The sequence below is a fragment of the Cetorhinus maximus genome, chromosome 11 (genome assembly GCF_964194155.1).
Source record: "Cetorhinus maximus chromosome 11, sCetMax3.hap1.1, whole genome shotgun sequence".
NCBI classification, from domain to species: Eukaryota; Metazoa; Chordata; class Chondrichthyes; order Lamniformes; family Cetorhinidae; genus Cetorhinus; species Cetorhinus maximus.
In genome coordinates, this window is record NC_135889.1 from 4,047,077 (window position 1) to 4,069,827 (window position 22,751).

The window sequence follows — 22,751 nt, forward strand, 5'->3', positions numbered from 1 at the left end:
GCCAGGCTTTAATTCCTTATGGCCTTATCTTAAAGACCAACTAATTAACGTCCTTTAAATTCATATTAATAAAGACCCTTTTTTCTTTTTTTAGTAATCCTCTTTCTGCTTCTGAGATTTTGTTTGAGTTGCACCATCAGGGGACTGGTTAGTGGCTGGTTACTGATTCTCACCCTATCTCCAAAGCAGCCAATGCCTTTGACCTTTTGTCTATGACATCTTTGGCAATCTCTTCTTGGCCTCCACCTATCACTGGCCCCCTATCCAGCTCTACCTGTCCCACCCCACCTTCTACCAGCTTATATTTCATCTCATTTCCATATGTCTTAGTTCTGATGAAGGGTCATACATACTCGAAACGTCAACTGTATCCCTCTCCGCAGATGCTGTCAGACCTGCTGAGTTTTTCCAGTTATTTTTGTTTTTGTTCTAGATTTCCAGCATCCGCAGTGTTTTGCTTTTATCTCAGCCCTCCTGCCTGTTTGCCTTAATGTTAATACTGCTGCTTCCTGCTGCCTGGAACAGTGACAATGCAGTGGGCACCCTGTCCTACTGACTGGAGGAAGGATTTTGGTGGGGGGAAGGAGGGAGTCCAGGGGAGAGGGGGGAGTCCAGGGGAGAGGAAGGAGTCCAGGGGAAAGGAAGGAGTCCAGGGGAGAGGAAGGAGTCCAGGGGAGAGGAGGGAGTCCAAGGGAGAGGAGGGAGTCCAGGGGAGAGAAGGGAGTCCAGGGGAGATGAAGGAGTCCAGGGGAGAGGAAGGAGTCCAGGGGAGATGAAGGAGTCCAGGGGAGATGAAGGAGTCCAGGGGAGATGAAGGAGCCCGGGGGAGATGAAGGAGTCCAGGGGGAGGATGGAGTTGGGTGGGGGAGTGGAGGGAGCTCAGGGGAGAGGAAGAAGTCCAGGGGAGAGGAAGGAGCCCAGGGAGGAGGGGAAGGAGCCCAGGGGGGAGGGGAAGGAGCCCAGGGGGGAGGGGAAGGAGCCCAGGGGGGAGGGGAAGGAGCCCAGGGGGGAGGGGAAGGAGCCCAGGGGGGAGGAAGGAGTCCGAGGGAGGAGGGAGTAAGGGTGGCGGCAGGAGTAAGGGGCTGAATGACCAGCTGAACGTACAAGGGAGGGGCCTGTGGAGCGGTTCTGTCTCCTGGGGAGTGAACTGAGGGTTGGCGTGGGAGGAGGAATGGTGAGAATGAGAGAGGGCAGAGTGAGCGGGTAGGTTGAGAGGGTTTGACGGTATCAGTAGAAGGGAGGGTGAGGGTGGTTGGTGGGGACTCAGAGGCAGACACGGACCCTGGGGGTGGGAAGGAGGAGGTCGGGGAGGTGAATGTGGATGGGGGCGGGATTTTCGGGAAGGAAGGAAATGTACGCGTTCACCTGGACATCCCCGAAGGAAAAGGGTTGTGGCTGGTAGTCACGGAGGGGAGGGTGGAAGGTGATGCCAGGGGGATCGACAGTGATGGGGAACAGGAAATAGGTGACGGGGGGAGGGGAAAGGACAGGGGAGCTGAAAACATACTTCACCAGGACCAGTTTGCAAAATCGAAAGTGTGCAGAGCCTCGTATTGGGGTGGGTGAGAGCAGGTGCTGATGGGAGGGTGGTCAGTGGGTGGGTGGAGATGCAGCTCAGACAGACACTGAAAGTGACTCCCAGCCGGCAGCATTGAAAATGCTCAGGGCAGTGAGGTGAGTGTGAAATGTGAAGGCTCCGTGTGTGTGGGAGAGGCTTACACGAGGCTCCGAAAGGCCCTGACACACACACACTTCTCCCTCCAGAGTCACTGGTGGTCCCACTGTTTGCAGCTGAACTGCTGGTGGGGAGGGGGGGTGGGGGTTGGATGCAGGGGGAGGACTCACAAAGCCTGTCAATGAAGCTGAAAGACACCATTACAGGTTATTCAGTGAAAGTGAATATATTTCCAGATTGTGTTCACCTGAGCAACCAACTGTGATCAGAATTTCTTAACTTTTCCAGGCCTAACATTTCTAGGTGCTGCCCTGACATCCGCAGCAGGGGTGGAGACAGCCTGTGCAATGGTCGGCCCTGTTGCCCCTGATGCCTTCAGCGTGGGTCCTCTGGAGAGCCGAGGCCTTGCGGGCCCCGGTTTGCTTTGCCTGTCCTCCTGTGGACCAGCTGCTCCCTCTGTGGTGACAGAGGGTGAGGTTGAGGGGGTCACATGCAAAGGGGACTTGGAGGGAGAGGGCAGCCTCTGAGATTCCTGAGTGGATGACCCAGGGGTGTCCAGCTGCCGCTCCTCCTCCCTTCGGGTACCCGAGGGCCCCGGCCTGACTCCTTGAGGGGAGGGAGCACCTGGAGGGAGATCGAGGTGCCCCGTTTCCCTCTCGCGTGGTCACTGCAGGAACTCACCCATGTCTCCCGCGATGGAGTGCGGGTCTGCACACATCTCCACGTTCTGCTGGACCAGGGTCTCCATGGCTTCGACCATCCTCCCCATGGAGACCTCCATACGGGCACATGTGGGCACCACTTCATCAGAGAGCAGGCGGACTCTCTCCTCCGACTCGCGTACCACTCTGCTGAGGGCTCCCAACAGCTCTGTGTGATGTTCCCCCACCTTCTGCTGACTCTCCAGGATGAGCTGGGAGGCCGAATCCAGAGACTCATCATCTGACTCGGGCCTCACAGATGCCTCTTCCCCAGCAGCCCCTCCGAGTGCCGGGGAGCTCGGCTGAACCTGCCTCCTCCTGCTGTGGACACGTGTCCGTGTGGTGACCACCAGATTGTGAACCCGAGCCTGCTCTAGATCTCGGTCCCACCGAGGTGTGTGTCTCTGCGCTGGTGGAGGGTGTGGGTAAGCGCTGTGATGGGTCTTCCAGGCTGCTTATTTCCAGCTCTTCAATGGAGGAGGGGTCCTCTTGGCTGGAGGTGAGGATGTGGATGGAGCTGAGGGACTGTCTGGCTGAGGGTGTTGGTCACTTGGCAGAGCTCCCTGTGAACCAAAGTAGAGATAATGAGTGCCTGGCAGCAGAGTCAAAAGCAGGAGAGAGAGAGACTCACAGTTGTGTTGAGAGAGGGATGATGTGGTGCAGGATCCTCACGTGGGTGTTCACCACCGACCTCACCGTCACCACGGGCAGGGTCCACATCCTCACCAGTCAGCGCGAGGACACACTCCTCAAAGTGAGTGAGGGGCCTAATGTGGGCCACTCCACCCCCTGGTCTGGGACCTCTCCCTGCTGATGTGAGCCAGCTTCTCCTGCATGGAAACAGATGGAGAGAGTGTGAGTGGGACACATGGCTCTGTGTGGAATGTTTGTGTGGTGAGCGGAGACATGGACAGGATGAGGACACGAGCTCCAGAGGATATGAGCCTGATGGAGATGTGAGGGTGTGTGTGAGAGTTAGTGGTGTTGTCCCTTGAGGTGTGAGATCCCTGTGGGTGTGCGATGGGTTTGTGAGTGTGTGAGTTGAGAGAGATGAGAAGAGTGACTTACCCTGGGGAATGGAGGAGACCATTCATCCTGTAGTGGCACTGGGTGGCTGTCCTCCTCTGTCACCACTTCCCATGCCAGGTTTGTCACCTTGCTTGCAGGCCACTGATGCACAGTAGCAGCAGTGTGTACCATCTACAAGATGCACTGCAGGAACTCACCAAGGCTCCTTCGACAGCACCTTCCAAACCCACGACCACTACCATCTAGAAGGACAAGGGCAGCAGACACATGGGAACACCACCACCTGGAAGTTCCCCTCCAAGTCACTCACCATCCTGACTTGGAAATATATCTCCGTTCCTTCACTGTCGCTGGGTCAAAATCCTGGAACTCCCTCCCTAACAGCACTGTGGGTGTACCTACACCACATGGACTGCAGCGGTTCAAGAAGGCAGCTCACCACCACCTTCTCAAGGGGTAATTAGGGATGGGCAATAAATGCTGGCCCAGCCAGTGAAGCCCACATCCCGTGAATGAATAAAAATAAAAAACCACAGATTAATTCTGCCTGTGAATACCGAGTTCTGAGCTCTTCCTTCATGCTTGAGAGCGGCGCTGGAAGCGTTTGAGCTCAGAGAATATTGGTTTTATTTGAAAAACACACACATACACAGACACAATCTGAAGCCTCAAATGTGACACCAACAGACCACACATGTCACAACTGAATAAGGTTTGCGTTTAAATTGTGTGTGCTGTTGTGGCTGCAGTGATGGTTGGAATCTGCTTTATTTTTTTTTTCCATTACCCCCTGCCCCACCCCCCCCTTCCTTGCTTCATTCCACTCGATGACCCCGGCTTTAGCTTGTCCAAGCGAGTGCCTGTGAGCTTAGGCGTTGAGTGGCCGCCCAGCAGACTGTTTGACCTTGGGGTGCACCGCAGTGGAGCCTGATGGCCTTATCCCATATCCATGGTCCTCCGCTTTGAAGCAGGGCTCAGTGGATAGTTTGGGGGTGCTGGGGTACCTTTTGCCTCTTCCCATCAGCCCACGCTCCACTCCCTCCCCCTGCCCTAGCCCAAGAGGCTCATGACACTTACTGCCTTACTGATTGAGATGAACAGCTTAGCACAGTCTGAAACCGGGAAGCGATTGGATTGTGTTTGTCGTCAGTTCCATATTGGGAGTGGGCTTAGTAAATGGTGGTTCTGGGGAGCACACATGATCCCTTTCAACACACATGACACAGACACACACACACACACACACACGCATACGTGATGCATGCACAACACACATGATGCTCACGGCACAATTACAGGTAGACATGCATGCACAACATGCAGATGCACATGTGGGCAGGACCAGGGCTCCTGTTAGCTTAGGAGTTTGTTATTTTTGTTAAATTGTTATAGTTATGGTAAATTGTCATAGTATCGGCACTGACAGTGAAACAGAAAAGAAAACATTCTAAGTTATCAGATAGGTGAATGCTTCCATCCATTAATTTGTTATGCATGTGTGTTTTTGAAAGTGATTTTCTTGAAAAATGAGCTTTTATCTGTATTATAACATCTGCAGAATGATCTATGAAATCTCTGCTCAGCATTAAAGTCTTTATAAAAAAAACGCCCAGCAACACCTTTGTGTTTTCGATGTGGAGGGTGCACTTTAATAGTCTCGCTGGGCGGGCTGTAGGTTTCTGTATATCAAACTACAAGCAGAGTGTGTACCATCAGGAGACTGGGATGAGGGGGCTTTTGAAAGACCTCCCTTAAACCAGTGATAGAAAGTTTAAGAGGCCGGATTTGGTTCCTGTGCCAGTGGGTTTGATGTTCGACACTGAGCAGCCCATGGAGCTGATGCCCTGCTTGATGACATCCTTGGGGGAAACCTTGATGCCGACATCATAGTGAATGTGAGGCACAGCCTCTGTTGCGGGAGCCCTGAATTTATTTAACATTGTGAAGGGTTTAACTTATTTATAGATAAACACCCGGATAAAGATTGGGAGACGGGATGGCGATGGTGAAATACCGCACAAGACATAGTGGGGTGGGTGGGGGGGTGGGAGGGTCAGGGACGTGTATGGGTGACACTTGGACAGTTTGGACAATGAAGACGTTCAGACAGATGAGTAATAACGCTTTGCTTAGTTATTTAGTCAGAACTTTGGCTGGCGATTTTTCTAATATTATCCTGGCCAGACGCTAGGCCGGGTGTTTAGATGGACATCGAGGATCCCAGGGAATCGTTTGAAGAAGATCAGGGCGTTCTGCTGGTGCCTGAGTCAATATTGACCTCTCTCAGTCCGACACCACCACTTGGCAGATGGTCCTCTAATTGTTGATGTGTGGGACGTTGCTGACACCGAAGGCATGTGGAGTATGCCTGATGTGGAGTCACTGCATGTCAAAGGGAATTTGTTGTTGAAGAAACATTGAAGCATTTGGATATAATTAGTCCCCGCATAATGCCCAACTAAGTCTTTCATCTCTGAGTCAGCGTATGGTATGTTAGTACAGCTCAATGTCTCACGATAGGTGAGTGCCCTGATGGAAGAATTCCCCAAGTTACGGGGATGAGGCAGCAGGGGGAAAAGGGGGAAGAATGGGATGATTCTGGTTTGATTCCCACGTTCATTCTTGGGATGTGAGCATCGCTGGCCGGGCCAGCCTTTATTGCCCTTGAGAAGGTGGCAGTGAGGCAGAGCATTTCCTTTCTCATTGTGAGTCAAAGCAGCGTGTACCGCTTCCCCGGCGAGGATTAAAAACGAACCGGGGGACAAATGGTCGCAGGGTAAAATTGCCGCCCCCCCTCTTGTGAGCTGGGGTCGAGACAGTCCTTTTTTTGCAAAGCCGCTTTGAGCTGGAAATGCTGGCCAGATCCACTCTGTGCCTTTTGTCCGTAATGAGTCACATGGATTGCAGTGCTGCAAAGGTCAGCAGCAACTCCCCAGATGGATTTGTCTGCTCCTGAGACGCAAATGGAAAAGGAAGAGCGAGCGAGACAGGGCGGGCTGACTCTGAGTGGAGTGAGGAGGAGGAGGAGGAGGACACCATTATCAGTCCTGCAGCTTGTCTTAAGCTAGTTGAAGAAGATTGGTTGTGACAGTGTCTGCTGAGTATGTGGGCTGATGAACTGTAAGCTGCTATTTATAGAGAGATGGCTGAGGAAGACATTTTACCGAACAAAGTTCACTCTGCTAATTTTTTTTTTTTGCGGTTGGAAGGATTGCTGGAGAGAGTGTCTGCTGCAGTGGCTGGCTTCAAGGTCGCTGTTTTATTTTGTCATTCCGCAACCACCCAAGCCCCTGCACCCCCAACCCCAGCCGTCAGTGTGTCTCCCCACCCCCACCTTCCGAAGACACCAGCTTTTCCTTCAATGTGACAGCGCACAGCTACATGGGTTTCTCACCCAAACGCCTTGTTCTCCATTGTGAGCAAGCTGTTCGAATTCGGCGTGGGTCGCAGCTGAAACCCAATCCTGCCTTCGCTGAATGCCAACCAGCACCTTGCCAGCTGGAGGCACTGGGCACTGATCAGGAGCGCATGCCCCGATCTCCCAACTCCCCACTCCCCACTCCCTCCTGGTCCGGAGGGGCACTGAGCTCGGTTGTGGCTGGTCCGGCTTGTTTATATTTGCCTCTGAAGTCCAGAGAATTAGACTGTGGCTTCGGGAGGTAATTACGCCCTTGGCTGCAATGAAAGGAGACATCATGTCTGTAATAAGTGTTTGAGGATAAATGAGAGCAGTTGAACTTTAGTAGCCACAGATGCGACAGACAGGGATAAGCTGCTGTGTTATTTAACCCTGCGCCAACCACTCAGTCGATGGAGACTTGTGGAAGTGATGTCCCTCTAAAGGGGAGGTACATAGGGCTGATTTATCCTTGCCTTTGTGGCCCGATAGATATGGAGTAGAAAATTGCTCGATTTCGTCAGTGTGCTTTAATCTCCTTGGTTTGATTCAGAATGTTCTGAGGAATCCTCCCAAAGATCAGTTGGCTCCATGAGCGGGACTTCCACTCGCAGGTCCCAATCCTGTGGTTGGGATGAAATGAGAGGTGGGAACCTGGAAGAATGCAAGCGACAGGACCCTGAGGAAGATTTTGGAGGGGGTGACCAACTCAGGTCACCGCCACCGGGAGCCCTGCCCAGTTCAGTACGTTGGGCAGCTCCCAAGTCTGGAGGGAACCTCCCAGCGCAAAGGTCGGCAGCCCCAATGTCAGAGGTGGGTGCTGCTGAAGTATGTAGCGAGGCACGGGGGCACCTCTGTTCCAGGTTGCTCACAACTGGCGATGTACAAAGGGCCAAAAGGGGTAGGGCCGTTGGCCTGAAGGGTGAAAGTCCCCCACAGTCATGGGCACTGCTGTGGTTACAGCCGTTACCTCCTCATTGAATGGAGCCTCTGGCTCTGATGGCTACCCAGCATACTGCTGAGAACTCTCCACTGTTTCACCGACAACTTGCTGGCTCGAGGGATCTCCCGGACCCCGGCTGGAAAATCCAAATGGCATCAGGTGCATGCCCTTAAATTAGGAACCCTCGAGGTGCTTAATTGTCTATGGCCGATCAGGTAGCCAATCCAGCCATCACCCCACCTGCAGAATGCTGTGGGCATGAGAATGTCCCGTGGAGCCAGTCTAGCTGGATTTCCCTCCCACTCCCGCCTCTAGACCCACCCTTGTAAATTCAGCCCTGTCCAGTCACTTATATGCTACCTAAACCTCGACTGTTTAAGTAGGTGGAGTATGTCCCGACAGAGGTGCCCCCGTGCCTCGCTACATACTTCAGCAGCACCCACTTCTGACAGTGGGGCTGCCGACCTTTGCGCTGGAAGGTTTCCTCCAGACTTGGGAGCTGCCCAACGTCCCTGTCCTCACTATTGTGAAGGCACAAACTGGACCGAACCCCAGTTAGAATCAGCACCCGAGGGACCGAACCCCAGTTAGAATCAGCACCCGAGGGACCGAACCCCAGTTAGAATCAGCACCCGAGGGACCGAACCCCAGTTAGAATCAGCACCCGAGGAACCGAACCCCAGTTAGAATCAGCATCCGAGGGACCGAACCCCAGTTAGAATCAGCACCCGAGGGACCGAACCCCAGTTAGAATCAGCACCCGAGGGACCGAACCCCTGTTAGAATCAGCACCCGTGGGACCGAACCCCAGTTAGAATCAACACCCGAGGGACCCGAACCCCAGTTAGAATCAGCACCCGAGGGACCGAACCCCAGTTAGAATCAGCACCCGTGGGACCGAACCCCAGTTAGAATCAACACCCGAGGGACCCGAACCCCAGTTAGAATCAGCACCCGAGGGACCGAACCCCAGTTAGAATCAGCACCCGAGGGACCGAACCCCAGTTAGAATCCGCACCCGAGGGACCGAACCCCAGTTAGAATCAACACCCGAGGGACCGAACCCCAGTTAGAATCCGCACCCGAGGGACCGAACCCCAGTTAGAATCAACACCCGAGGGACCGAACCCCAGTTAGAATCAGCACCCGTGAGACCGAACCCCAGTTAGAATCAACACCCGAGGGACCCGAACCCCAGTTAGAATCAGCACCCGAGGGACCGAACCCCAGTTAGAATCAGCACCCGAGGGACCGAACCCCAGTTAGAATCCGCACCCGAGGGACCGAACCCCAGTTAGAATCCGCACCCGAGGGACCGAACCCCAGTTAGAATCAGCACCCGGGGACTGAACCCCAGTTAGAATCAACACCCGAGGGACCCGAACCCCAGTTAGAATCAGCACCCGAGGGACCGAACCCCAGTTAGAATCAGCACCCGAGGGACCGAACCCCAGTTAGAATCCGCACCCGAGGGACCGAACCCCAGTTAGAATCCGCACCCGAGGGACCGAACCCCAGTTAGAATCAGCACCCGGGGACTGAACCCCAGTTAGAATCAACACCCGAGGGACCGAACCCCAGTTAGAATCAGCACCCGAGGGACCGAACCCCAGTTAGAATCCGCACCCGAGGGACCGAACCCCAGTTAGAATCAGCACCCGGGGACTGAACCCCAGTTAGAATCAACACCCGAGGGACCAAACCCCAGTTAGAATCAGCACCCGAGGGACCGAACCCCAGTTAGAATCAGCACCCGAGGGACCGAACCCCAGTTAGAATCAGCACCCGAGGGACCGAACCCCAGTTAGAATCAGCACCCGAGGGACCGGACCCCAGTTAGAATCAGCACCCGAGGGACCGGACCCCAGTTAGAATCAGCACCCGAGGGACCGGACCCCAGTTAGAATCAGCACCCGAGGGACCGGACCCCAGTTAGAATCAGCACCCGAGGGACCGAACCCCAGTTAGAATCAGCACCCGAGGGACCGGACCCCAGTTAGAATCAGCACCCGAGGGACCGAACCCCAGTTAGAATCAGCACCCGAGGGACCGAACCCCAGTGAGAATCAGCTCCCCTGGGAGCGAAGGCGGGTTGAATGGGCAGATGCGTTTCAGTGTAACAGCCCTTCCTTTGATCAATGGTACTCAGTGTGTGTTGATGCTGTGCCAAGTGTCTCATTCTGTCGCTGTGGCTCATTCCTGTCACTGTCAGGAATATCGCAGGAATTTAGCTTTCTATATTCACGACGTTACAGCGCAGCTGCTGCCAATCTGCCCAATTGGATCTGTTGTTGTTGACTGAATAAATATGAGGTCCCAGAAGGTACCAACTGTGACTAAGCCCTGCCTGACCAGCAGATGATTCCCTTCCCCATTCATGGAATGATTGAGATGTGGGCATTGCTATGACCACAGCAGATGTTAATTGCTGAGGATACCAAATCCCAGGGGGAAACTTGGCTTAGAGGCCATTCCCTTTTTTTTCTCATATTCCGAAAACAAGATGACACTGTACTGATCTCAGCAGCAAGGAGTCCAGTGACACTATGGGGATTTTAAAAATTAAAAGTAAAAGTTTTATTAACAAGAAGATAAGAAAACTTAAGCATACAAGCTTACAGTTATGCATTTAAAATTAGTCTTACAAAACATTCCCCTAAAAGACTCTCCACTTGGTCAGACAAAGTAAATGCCTTCCAGGCAGCACTCCCCTATAGATGTTTAACTATAAAAATCCAGTAATATTACCCAAGGCAAACTGCTGTAGCTTTAATAAAAGGAATACCATACGGCCGCTTGAACTCTCTTCCACTCCCACCCTGCTGTGGAAATCCAGGACTTCAGAACAAGACTGCTTGTTGCGGCCCAAGACTTTTCTGGCTTGACTGGATAGCTGATTAAAACTGCTCCTTCACCCAGCCTGGAGCTGTTTCCAGAGGATCCTCCTCACATAGGCAGCAGCCAACCCTAACCTCTCCACAGTATCTCTACAATACCTTTTCCCCCACCTTTTATCTCAGATCCATTGTTCCCACACCTCTTTGAAACTCAAATCCTTCCAAATATAAAACCTTTCATGTCTCTATTTTGTCTCTGCTTTCAGGTCAATAAAATGCAATATACCCTCTTCTGTTTTCCAATGAGCTTCTGTAAGATGCAAAAATGTTTCTTTTTACCTCTGACTTCCCTTTGACATTCAAACAAACTCTCAACTCATCCAAAAATGCAAATGTTAAATCTAACCTATTTACTTGTGCCTCAAATCCACCATAATATTTCATTACAAACGCACACCTAACACGTCTACCCTTTCGTGTCTTAAACCTCCCAGACAACCAGCCTCTAATAACTTTTCTCCGGCTTAATCAAGTCATTTAGACACACAGACACGCGGCCTTCCTCATGGAATAACACAATATTCCCCGAAAATATTTTTAAAAAAATAACATCCATTCTCGTGGTATGACAGGCAAGGCCAACATTTATTACCCATCCCCAAATGCACTTAGCAAAGTGGTGGTGAGCCACCTTCTGGGATGCAACTGAGTGATCTGCTCGGCCATTTCAGAGGGCAGTTAAGAGTCAATCACATTGTTGTAGGTCTGGAGGGAGTCACATGCAGGCCAGACTGGGTTAGGGCAGCAGACTTCCTTCCCTAAAGGGCATTTTTGTGACAACCCAGCAGTTTCATGGTCGCCATCACTGAGACCAGCTTTTTAATTACAGACTGAATTAATTAATTGCAATTTAATTCCCCCAGCTGTCACGTTGGGAATTGAGCTCATGTCCCAGGGCATTTGTTCAAGTGCCTGAATTAATCGCCCAGTAACACAGCCGCAATGCTAGCACAGCGTCGGAGAGAAAGCCATGGAACTGAAGTGGCATTAATGTTCACACGGGGTTTATCTGTCAGTTAAAACCGTCTCTGACCAATGGAAAGCAAATTTCTTTGACAATGCAGGGCATTAATCGGGGACTCCACCTCCCCACACTCCACTCTTTATACATGAATGTTCTTCTCAAAGTAAGATATGTCAGTCGCTACCTTTTGCCCCCAGGTTTTACATCCAGGATGCCCACCTTGGGTTTCCATGTTGGGAGGGTGAGGGCAGGTGGTGGGTTAGTTACCCAGCCAGGCTAACCGTGTAGGGTCCCCAATCATCTACCCGACCCCCACATTCATCCAAACCACACGTTCTGAGCCAGTGTGGATGGCTTCACTTCCCATGGGGTGATATTGCTGACCCAGTGCCAATCCGGAGCCTCTCTGTGCTGCGGGTTCTGTCCAGTGGGACTTGCGGGTTGAGACTTGGCTGGACAAGTGACTCCTGGGCCAGCATCTTGGGCTGGAATGGAACCCAGGGTCCAGTAGGAGGAGATCTCCTAACCTAACCCACTGCAGCTCCCCTTCGCCAGCTCCCCCACCCTGACCACCCCCTCCACCGCCTCACCCCACCCTGACCTCCCTCTCACCCCCTTCACCCCACCTCCCCCACCTTGAGCACCCCCTCACCGCCCCCACCCCACCTCCCCCTCACCCCATCCTGACCTCCCCTCACCACCCCGCCCCGCCCTGACCTCCCCTCATCACCCCCCACACCACCTCCCCCTCACTGCCCCCACCCCACCCTGACCTCCCCTCATCACCCCCCCACACCACCTCCCCCTCACCCCCCCACCCCACCTCCCCTCACCCCCCCACCCCACCTCCCCTCACCCCCCCACCCCACCTCCCCTCACCCCATCCTGACCTCCCCTCATCACCCCCCCACACCACCTCCCCCTCACCCCCCCCACCCCGCCCTGACCTCCCCTCATCACCCCCCACACCACCTCCCCCTCACCGCCCCCACCCCACCCTGACCTCCCCTCATCACCCCCCCACACCACCTCCCCCTCACCCCCCCACCCCACCTCCCCTCACCCCATCCTGACCTCCCCTCATCACCCCCCCACACCACCTCCCCTTCACCCCCCCACCCCGCCCTGACCACCCCCTCACCCTCTCCAACCCACCTCCCCCTCACCCCATCCTGACCTCCCCTCACCGCCCGCGCACCCACCCTGACCACCCCCTCACCCCCTCACCCCACCCTGACCTCCCTCTCACCCCCTTCACCCCACCTCCCCCACCTTGACCACCCCCTCACCGCCCCCACCCCACCTCCCCCTCACCCCATCCTGACCGCCCTTCACCACCTCCCCACCCCACCTCCCCCTCACCGCCCCCACCCCACCCTGACCTCCCCTCATCACCCCCCCACACCACCTCCCCCTCACCCCCCCACCCTGCCCTGACCACCCCCTCACCCTCTCCAACCCACCTCCCTCTCACCCCATTCTGACCTCCCCTCACCGCCCGCGCACCCCACCCTGACCACCCCCTCACCCCCTCCACCCCACCTCCCCCACACCCCATCCTGACCTCCCCTCACCGCCCCCCAACCCCACCTCCCCCTCACCCCCTCCATCCAGCCCTGACCTCCCCTCACATCCCCCACCCCGCCCTGACCTCCCCTCACCACCCCCCCACCCCACCTCCCCCTCCCCCCCACCTGCCCTGACGTCCCCCTCACCCCCCCACCCCAACTCCCCTTCACCCCCCCCACTCCACCTCCCCCCCACCCAATTCTGACCTCCCCTCACCGCCCCCCAACCCCACCTCCCCCTCACCCCCTCCATCCAGCGCTGACCTCCCCTCACACCCCCCCACCCCACCTCCCCCTCAACCCCCCACCCCACCTCACCCCCACCTCCCCCTCACCCCCCCAACTCCACCTCCCCCTCACCAGCCCCCCACCCCACCTCCCCCTCACCCCCCACCCTGACCTCCCCCTCACCCCCCACCCCATCTCCCCCCACCCCAACCTCGACCTCCCCCTCACCAGCCCCCCACCCCACCTCCCCCTCACCCCCCACCCTGACCTCCCCCTCACCCCCCACCCCATCTCCACCCACCCCACCCGCACCTCCCCAACCTCGATCTCCCCCTCACCACCTCCCCATCCCAACCTCAAGGCATCCAAAATTTGAACAGAGCAATGTATCTCGCAGTTATGGAGGGAAGTTCTAGGAGAGAGCGGCTTAGCACACACGCTCACGCTCCACACCCATGCTCACACTCATGCTCACGCTCACGCTCCACGCTCACGCTCATGCTCCACGCTCACGCTCCACACACACGCCCATGTTCATGCTCACGCTCATGCTCCACGCTCACGCTCACGCTCACGCTCCACGTTCACGCCCCACTTCACGCCCATGCTCACGCTCACCTTCATGCTCCATGCCCACGCCAACGCTCACGCTCACACCCATGCTCACGTTCCACGTTCACGCTTACACCCACACTCACGCTCAACGCTCACGCCCACGCTCCATGCTCACATTCAACGCTCACGCCCACGCTCCATGTTCACGCTCACACCCACGCTCACGCTCCACGTTCACGCTCACGCTCCATGCTCACGCTCACGCTCCATGCTCACGCTCACGCTCCGTGCTCACGCTCACGCTCACACACACGCTCACGCTCAATGCTCACACCCACGCTCCATGCTCACGTTCCACGTTCATGCTCACGCTCCATGCTCACGTTCCACTCTCACACTCACGCTCACGCTCCATGTTCACGCCCACACTCACGCTCACACCCATGCTCACGTTCCACGCTCACGCTCACCTTCACGCTCCATGCTCCACGCTCACGCTCCACGCTCACACTCACGCTCATGCTCACACCCACACTCACGCTCCACGCTCACGCTCACGCCCACATTCACGCTCACGCTCCACGTTCACACCCACGCTCATGCTCCACGCTCACGTTCCACGTTCACGCCCATGCTCACATTGCACGCTCATGCTCCATGATCACGCTCCACGCTCACGCTCATGCTCCACGTTCACACCCACGCTCATGCTCACACCCACACTCACGCTCACACTCCACGTTCACGCCCACGCTCACACCCATGATCATGCTCCACGCTCATGCTCACCTTCACGCTCCATGCTCCACGCCCACGCCCACGCTCATGCCCACATTCACGCTCACGCTCCACGTTCACACCCACGCTCATGCTCCACGCTCACGTTCCACGTTCACGCCCACGCTCACATTGCACGCTCACGCTCCACGCTCACACTCATGCTCACACCCATGCTCACGCTCCACGATCATGCTCATGCTCACGCCCCACGTTCACGCCCACGCTCACACCCATGCTCATGCTCATGTTTACGCTCACGCTCCACGCTCATGCTTCACGCTCACGCTCACGCTTACGCTCCACATTCAGGCCCACGCTCACGCTCATGCTCACACCCACGCTCACACTCATGCTCACACCCACGCTCACGCTCCACGATCATGCTCATGCTCACGCTCCACGTTCACGCCCACGCTCACGCTCCATGCTCACGCTCACGCTCACACCCACGCTCACGCTCATGTTTACGCTCACGCTCCACGTTCACGCTCACGCTCCATGCTCACGCTCCACGCCCACGCTCACGCTCACACTCACGCTTTGCTCACGCTCACGTTCACGCTCCACACTCCACATTCACGCCCACGCTTACGCTTCACGCTCCACATTCTAGCCCACGCTCATGCTCACGCTCACGCTCACGCTCCACGCTCACACTCACGCTCCACGCCCACGCTCACGCTCACGCTCACGTTCACGCTCCACACTCCACCCTCCACGTTCACGCCCTCGTAACGCTGGCCGGTGAGTCAGTTTGAAAAACTGAATCCAGCCATTGGGATTTATTAAACTAAATCATCTCAACACCAGTGACATTTTGCTTCAGGTGTTGGTCATCTTCTCTTTGCTGCTTTCTGTACTGCCATTCGCTGCATTTATATAGCACCTCTCACAACTGTCAACTCCTGGCCAATCAAGTACTTTTTGGCGTTTTTCTCACTCTTGTAGTGTGGGAAACATGGCAGCTAATACGCGCACAGCAAGATCCCACAAGCAGCGATGCGATGATGACCAGATAACCAGGTTTCTGACTGAGGGGGCAAGTATTGGCCCCAAGACGTGAGCTACAGCGCCGGCTGGGCTGTGGGAGGAGGGATGACGAGCCAGCGTCTTACTTATGGCTGGCCCAGGAGGTTTGTGTTTACGCCTGTCACATCCTCAGTGCTGTGTGGCTGAGGGACGAATGTTGGCTAGGACACGGGGGGCGAATGCTGCCGAATTTCAAATAGTGATGTTGGTGGTGGGGTGTGAGGGGTGGGTGCAGTGCTTTGACCCACCTGAACAAGCAGGCAGGCAGGACCTCAGCTTAACACCTAACCTGAAAGCCAGCTGCTTTGACAATGCAGCACTCCATCATTATGAGGCTGATTTATCACCCAGACCCTAGTGAAAAGGTTTGTGCTAATTGTGGGTGGAGTGGGGGGGATGAGGGTGGGATGGGAAAGGTGACATCTAAATTCACTGGTGACAAATGGGCGCTTGCTGGAAGGGTCAGTGGGTGCTTGGAGAGTCGGCAGGAGGGGGTGGGGAACTGGAAAGGGATGAAGAAAAAAGCACTAATGCTTGAGGCTTTTAAGATGTGGAGTCGCAGCACACTGTGTGGAGAGGGAGGGGTGAGTCGCAGCTTAAATAATTGAGTATGGCTGGATCCATTCTCACTCTTCCTGAGCTGTACAGGACACGTATGAGAAAATGCTTTTACAAAGGCTTGTCTGTGCATTTTGGCTACATTGCAGAGAGTTACACTAGAGACACTGGTAATGAACAGCAGAGTGGACTGCAGCAAGTGAAATGGCTTTAAAGTCGATATGCTAGGTTTGGGGGAATGCCGGGGGGGTGGGGTTGGTGGGGGGACTGCACATTGTTAAAGGTTGTGCATCAACCTTCAGGCCTCTGCTCAAAGGCACAGCCCTTCCACACCCGCTTGTACATTCAAGTCCCCACAACCTTCACCTTCCTGCCTACGTAGAAAGAGATCTGTCCTTGGATGCTCTGTATGAGAGGATGCATGTGCTTTATCACTAGATTATAGATGATTTCGCTGCTAAATCTCTGTCTTTTCCACCCTTCTCGTTCTAGATATTTTGTCTTCTGTCCTTTGATTTACTCTCGTCCGTAAACTTTTAAGTTGTCTTACAGTCTCCGGAGAGCTCCTGTTACCTGTTTAGATGATAGCTAACCCTAGAACTAGTGGAACAGATATTTATATATGACAGAGATTGTGTTAATTGACTCAGGAGTAAATAATGAATGAGCACAACCTGAATTCAGAGTTGTTACTCGGCCGACAGCCTTTACGTATTTGTAGGGCTGGATTTTCCACCATGTTTTACCTCCCGAAATCAAACGGGACGGTGGTTAAAATATTTGACAGCAAGGTGAATTCGGAGCGCTTCGTTAGCACCACGGTCCAGTCGTTTTGGGCTGGCTGAGTTGGTCAGAATGATGGGTGAGGGGAAGGTTACCCTGGTGGCTGCTGTCCTTGGAATGTGTTAATCAGATACAGACGGGATTACCGATGTTATGCAGCCTTTACAGCAGAGGTCATTCAGTTCCACTGGAATTCCCTCCCCAAACCACCTCCCTCTCCTCGAAGACCCTCCTAAAATCCCACCGAGCTTTCAGGGCCCCTCCTATTTTGGCCTGGAGACCGTTATTTCCCGGTGGAACCTCTGTAAAGTGCTGTGTGCGAGGGCGTTATTACAGAAACCCTCACCCATGCCTTTGTTGCCTCCAGACCCGACTATTCCGATGCACTACAGGCTGGTCCACCAGGTTCTATCCCCCATAAACTGGAGATCGTCCAAACCGCTGCCTGGCTGTGCCCTAACGCGCACCAAGCCCCGTTTCCCTGTACGCGCTGACTTACTTTGACTCCCAGCCAAGCCACATCTCGGTTTTAAAATTCCCATGCTTGTTTTCAAACCCTTCCATGACCTCGCCCCTCTCCCTATCGCTGTAATCTCCTCCAAACCCCACCGCCACCTGCTCTCCTCTAACTCTGGACCCCTGAGCTCCTCTAATTTAAATCACTCCGCCATTGGTGGCTGTGCCTTCAGCTGTCTGGGCCCCCAAGCTTTGGAATCCCCCCTTCCTAAACATCGTGGCCTCTCTACCTCGTTTTCCTCCACCTCAAAACCGACCTCTATGACCAGGCTTTTGGTCCCCTGCCCTAATATTGCCTCATGATTTGGTGTCGAGTTTTGTTTTATAATGCGCCTACATTATCTCATCACATTACAGGCGATGTATTGGGGGAGGCAGTGGCCTAGTGGTATTGTCACTGGACTGGTAATCCAGAGACCCAGGGTAATGCTCTGGGGACCCGGGTCCGAATCCCACCATGACATGGAATTTAATCTGGAATTAAACATCTAATGATGACTATAAAACCCATCTGGTTCACTAATGCCCTTTAGGGAAGGAAATCTGCTGTCCTTACCCGGTCTGGCCTACATGTGACTCCAGACCCAAAGCAGTGTGGTTGACTCTTAAAAATGCCCTCTGAACAAGGGCAGTTAGGGATGGGCAATAAATGCTGGCCCTAGCCACAATAAAAAAAATAAATCCAAGTTGTCATTAGCAACTGAAATGCTGTTGAGGCAGGGGTTGTTCAGTTGAAAACTTCAAACTTAGGATTGATAGATTTTTGATTTTTGTTGGGGAAGGGTATTGAGGGTTCCAGAACCAAGCAGTTAGGTGGAGATAAGGTACGGATTCATTGATAATTGCATGCAGAACAGGCTTGAGGGTAGAATGGCCTCCCCCTACCCCTGTGAACCTGCAGTTGCTAAAATTAATCTAAGTTTATCGGCTTTTCACCATATTTGTCAATGGTTTGGATGAAGGAATAGAGAGTTGTATATGCAGATTTGCAGACGACGCTACTTTAGGAGGTGTGTGAGTTGTGCGGTTGGGAGCAGTAGCTACAAAGAGACAGGCTAAGCGAGTGGGTAAAACTGTTCATTGTGGAGCAGTGCATGGGGCCTGAGAATATAAAGACTTCAACAGGCCTGGGATGAAACATTTAAGTTATGAAGAGAGGTTGGATAGACTTGGGTTGTTTTCGTTGGAGCAGAGAAGACTGAGGGGCGACCTGATCGAGGTGTACAAGATTATGAGGGGCATGGACAGGGTGGATAGGGAGCAGCTGTTCCCCTTAGTTGAAGGGTCAGTCACAAGGGGGCATAAGTTCAAGGTGGGGGGCAGGAGGTTTAGGGGAGATGTGAGGAAAAACGTTTTTACCCAGAGGGTGGTGATGGTCTGGAATGCGCTGCCTGGGAGGGTGGTGGAGGCGGGTTGCCTCACATCCTTTAAAAAGTACCTGGATGAGCATTTGGCACGTCATAACATTCAAAGCTATGGGCCAAGTGCTGGTAAATGGGATTAGGTAGGTAGGTCAGGTGTTCCTCACGTGTCGGTGCAGACTCGATGGGCCCAAGGGCCTCTTCTGCACTGTGTGATTCTGTGACTCCGTGAGGACAAAGTAGATTTGTAAATTGGGCAAGTGAAATTTACTACTATGGGGTATGGCCGGGGAGGGGGGGGTGGTGGGAATCAGAAGTAGGCCATTCGGCCCCTCGAGCCTGCTGTGGCACTCAAATCGGTTCACAGTTAATCTGCCTCAACTGCTTTTTTCCCGCCCTATCTCTATAGCCCTTGAATCCCTCAGAGACCCAAAAATCTATCAAACTCAGGGATTTGAGGGGAGACTTCGGGGGAGCTGTCGGTGTGAGTAATTGGGGGTCAGTCGCATGGTTACCCAGGAGTCAGTCTAGGCTTTAACCTGTCTAACGTTCCGTGGGGAACTATGCAGGTAAGTCAGAACTGTCTGAAACTGGAGGGTGTAGCTCTGGTCCCAATCATCTGGTGATTGGAGGATTTGGGCCATTGTATACAGTCTGGTCACCTTTCTTGAGGGAGGGAGTAGAAGGCTCGGGAGAAGGTGCAATAGAGATTTTCTGAGATGATTAGGAAGGATGATAGGCTCTAGTTTGGTGGGACGCTAGCATATTGGTAATGTCACTGGGCCAATGCTCGGGGAACCAGGGTTCAAATCTCACCACAGCTGCTGGTGGCAATTAATAAATCTGGAATTATAAGATAGTCTCAGTAATGGTGACCAGGAAACTGCAATAAATTGTTGTAAAAACCCATCTGGTTGACTAATGTCCTTTAGGGAGGGAAATCTGCTGTCCTTACCTGGTCTGGCCTACATGTGACTCCAGACCCACAGCAATGTGGTTGACTCTTAAATACCCTCTGAAATGGCCAAGCAAGACACTCAGTTGTACCAAATCACTACAAATAGGTCACAAACGAATAAAACTGGATGAATCACTTGGCATTTGTGGGTGTACCTACACCAAATTGACTGCAATGGCTCACCATCATCTTCTCAAGGACAATTGGGGATGGGCAATAGATGCTGGCCTAGCCAGCGATGCCCACATCCCACCATTCAATAGGATCATGGCTGATCTTGGGCTTCAACTCCATTTTCCCGCCCACTCCCCATATCCCATAATTCCCTGAGAGTCCAAAATCCTGTCCATCCAGCCTTAAATGTATTGAATAATGGAGCATCCACAACCCTCTGGGGTGGAGAAGTCCAAACATTCACAACCCTTTGAAGAAATTTCTCCTCATCTCAGTCCGAAATGTTCGACCCCTTATCCTGAGCCTGTGCCCCCGTGTTCTAGATTTCCCGTTGGGAGAACCCTGTCAAACCACTTCAGAATCTTGTATATTTCAATGAGATCACAGAATCTTGTATATTTCAATGAGATCACCTCTCATTCTTCCAAACTCCAGAGAATTTAGACTCTCATGATAGGGCAACTCTCACATCCCAGGGGTCAATTTGGTGACCCTTCACTGTACTGCCTCAAATGCAAGTATATCCTTCCTTAACTCTGGAGACCAGGGCTGGGATTGTGGTGGGACCTGCCATGGGGGATGCGGTGGGCCAGCCAAAAGCCCATTGACTTTCGACAGGACCGGAAGATCCCAGTAGTGGGCGGGATGGGGAAATCCCAGTCCAAAACTGTGCACAGTATTCCAGGTGTGGCTTCACCAAATTCCTGTACTATTATAGCAAGAGTTCTTTATTCTTGTACTCCAACCCCCTTGCAGTAAAGGCTAATGTGCCATTGGCCTTCCTAGTTGCTTGCTGCACCTTCATGCTAACTTTCTTCCTTGTATGAGCACACACAAGTCTCTTTGAACATCAACACGCACAAGTTTATCACCTTTTAAAAAAATCCTGCTCTTCTGTTCTTATGACCAAAGTGAATAACCTCACACTTACTCACATTATACTCCTGCCACCTTGTTACCCACTCAGCTAACCTGTCAATATCTCTTTGCAGCCTCTATGTGTTATCCTCACAAGTTATATTTCTACTTAGCTTCCTATTGTCAGCAAGCTTAGATGCAATTACCCTCTGTCTCTTCATTAAATCATTAATATAGATTGCAAATAGCTGAGACCCCAGCACTCATCCTTACGACACTCCACTAGTCACAGCCTGCCAACTTTTGAATGCCCTGTTTATGTCTACTCTTTGCTCCCTGTCTGTCAATCAATCCTCTATCCATGCTCATATATTACCCCCAACTCCATGAGCCCTTATCTTGACGGTTAACCTTTGGTGTGGCACCTTATCAAATGCCTTTTGGAAATCCAGGTATACTACATTTACTGCTTCCCCTTTATCTACCCTACTAGTTACATCCTCAGAGAATTCTAATAAATTTGTCAAACATGATTTCCCTTTGGTAAAACCATGTTGACTATGTCTGATCATACCCATGACTTTCTAAGTGTATTGTTAAGACTTCCTTAATAATAGATTCCAGCACTTTCCTGATGACTGACGTCAGGCGAACAGGTCTGTAGTTCACTGTTTTCTCTCTCCCTCCTTTCTTGAATGACGGTGTCACATTTGCTAACCTCCAATCTGCTGGGACCGTTCCAGAACCTAGGGAATTAGGGAAAATCATAGCCAGGGAGTCCACTATCTTTGGGACCCCTTTCTCCATACAAGAAAGTATTGGCAGTGTCAATGCCAGGAGTTGCCATTGCCACTCAACCATCTTCCAACTTAATTTTGAGTCTTTTATAGCGCAAGCCCATCCCTGCCAGCAATACAGCCTTCCTGGATTCGGGAAGCTGATAATGGAGTTGTTGATGAATCAAGGTGATCAATCTCTATTGATTAGTGTGGGCCAGACCCATACAGGAGGTAAGGAAAGGCCCCATGCTAGAGAACTTTGAGAAGACTCTATTCACGACATTACAGGAAGGATGTGATTGGATGAGAGAGGGTGCAGAGGAGATGGATGAAGCATGTTGCCAGGATTGGAGAGTTTTAGCTTTGGAAAGATTGGATAGACTGGGGTTATTTCCTTTGGAAGAGAGGAGGCTGAGGAGAGATTTAACTGAGGTGAATAAAATGGCATGTGGCCGAGATGGAGGTTTTCCTTTATTCGTCCATGGGATGTGGGGCGTCGTTGGCTAGGCCAGCATTTATTACCCGTCTCTGATTGCCCTTGTTCAGAGGGCATTTAAGAGTCAGGAAAGACCAATTTTTATTAGCAGGGTGGTCAACAACCTGGATCTTAAGATTTAAAGTCAATTTAGATTAGTAGATTAAAGTAATTGGTGGAAGGATTAGAGGGCAGTTGAGGGGAAAAGTTAGAGGTGTCAGTTGTGGCTCAGTTCATAGCACCCTTGCCTTTGAATCAGAGGGTTGTGGGTTCATGTCCCACTCCCGGAAACCAAGAACTGTGATTGTACTCGAAAGAGTTACAATCTGTGACTGTTGATAACTCGAAAGAATTTTTTTTTGAGGGGAAAAGTTTTCACCCAGAGGGTGGTGAGGGCCTGGAACTCGCTGCCTGACAGGGTGGTAAAGGCTGACACCCACTTCGCATATTAAAAAAAAAACCTGGATGTGCACTTCAGGTCGTGTAACCTCCAGGGGTCTATGGGCCAAGAGCTGCCAAGTGG

The 22,751-nt window shown here is 52.9% G+C and overlaps 1 protein-coding gene across 1 annotated transcript in view; it reads left to right on the forward strand.

Annotated features, from left to right (window-relative positions):
• Positions 1-22,751, forward strand: part of ahr1b (aryl hydrocarbon receptor 1b) — a 176,066-nt gene that overhangs the window by 103,226 nt on the left and 50,089 nt on the right. The gene's annotated exons all lie outside the window — the stretch shown is intronic.